General features: G+C 42.2%; 1 pseudogene; it reads left to right on the top strand.

Moving 5' to 3' along the window:
- Positions 1-343: 343 nt before the first annotated feature.
- On the top strand, positions 344-842 carry LOC127184698 (alpha-ketoglutarate dehydrogenase component 4-like; annotated as a pseudogene).
- Positions 843-1,439: the final 597 nt, after the last annotated feature.

Here is a 1,439-nt window from a genome sequence, read left to right as displayed (position 1 = left end):
ATTGGCTGAAGCTCCATTCCAAGGGATCCAAAGCCTTCTCTTGGCTTCTGTGTGCACCAGACATGCACACGGCACACAGACATACAGACAGCAAAAAAACCCATACATATACAAAAAAATGTTTTTTAATTAAAAATTTTTAATTAAAAAATATTTAAACCCAGGTGTGGTGGCCCACGCCTTTAATTTTAGAACTCAGGAAGCAAAGGGCAGGTTGATCACTGAGTTTGAGGCCAGTCTGGTCTACAAAGCAAGTTCCAGGACAGCCAGGACTACACAGGGAAACTCTGTCTTGAAAAAAAAAATGAAAATTTTTAAATTTAAAAAGTAACCTAGGGGGCTCATGATGGGCAGCAAGATGGCTCCTGCCAGCAGGGTCGTGCAGGTAGTGAAGCCACATGCTCTGCTCCCTGACAGAAGAGACAATCCTAAACTCAGTGCCTCAGAAGCTTTGAGATCTGCTGGGCTACCTTCTCACTCATCTGTAATTTTACAGCATTCTAAGGGAGGTATATCCCCAGATTTGCTCATGCATCAAGGGGCCACCAGACACTGCAGAAATAATAAAAACATTACCTCAGAAATACAGAAGGAAACCTATGTCTCAAGAAGAAATGGAATTTATCCAGCGTGGAGGTCCAGAATGCTCATTATGGCTGCTGTTTGTCGTCAGACAAGAGGATTATCTTTATAGTAAAGGACTTACAAAACGTCAAATGAAAAACTGTATATTAAACAACCTTAATAAATATTCTGCAAAAAGAATGAAGTATAGAAACTCTAGGTGGCCGTTTGTAGCTCCTCCTGCTCTATGTATCTTCGCCAGCTTCTCCACAAGCTGACCTGTATACTTCTTAAAGTCTACATTTTTAAATGTTAAAAAAAGTAACTTAGTAAGAATTTTAAAATAGTTAAGAAAGTAATTTTTTAAAAAAAGAACCCTTGGCTGGGCATGTGGTGGCACACACCTTTTGATCCCAGCACTCGGGAGGCAGAGGCAGGCAGATCGCTGTGAGTCTGAGGCCAGCCTGGTCTACAGAGTGAGTCCAGGACAGCCAGGGCTACACAGAGAAACCTTGTCTTGAAAAACCAAAGAAACAAAACAAAACAAAAAACCCCTTACTGAGCATGGTGGCACACAGCTTTAATCCCAGCACTCGGGAGGCAAAGGCAGGCACGTATTTCATACCGTATCCTACAATAAGGATAAGTAGTTGCTGTATTGCTTCTTTGAGACACTGGTTTTATTCTATGGTTGGCCTTGAGCTCCCACCAGTCTTTTTCCCTCTGCCTCCTAGATGCTCAGTACTTCTTTTTTTTTTTTTTTTTTTTTTTTTTTGGTTTTTCGAGACAGGGTTTCTCTGTGTAGCCTTGGCCATCCTGGACTCACTTTGTAGACCAGGCTGGTCTTGAACTCACAGCGATCCGCCTGCCTCTGC

The sequence above is a fragment of the Acomys russatus genome, chromosome X (assembly GCF_903995435.1).
Source record: "Acomys russatus chromosome X, mAcoRus1.1, whole genome shotgun sequence".
Lineage (NCBI taxonomy): Eukaryota > Metazoa > Chordata > Mammalia > Rodentia > Muridae > Acomys > Acomys russatus.
The sequence above is the reverse complement of the archived record's forward strand: the minus strand, read 5'-3'. Positions and strand labels throughout refer to the sequence as shown.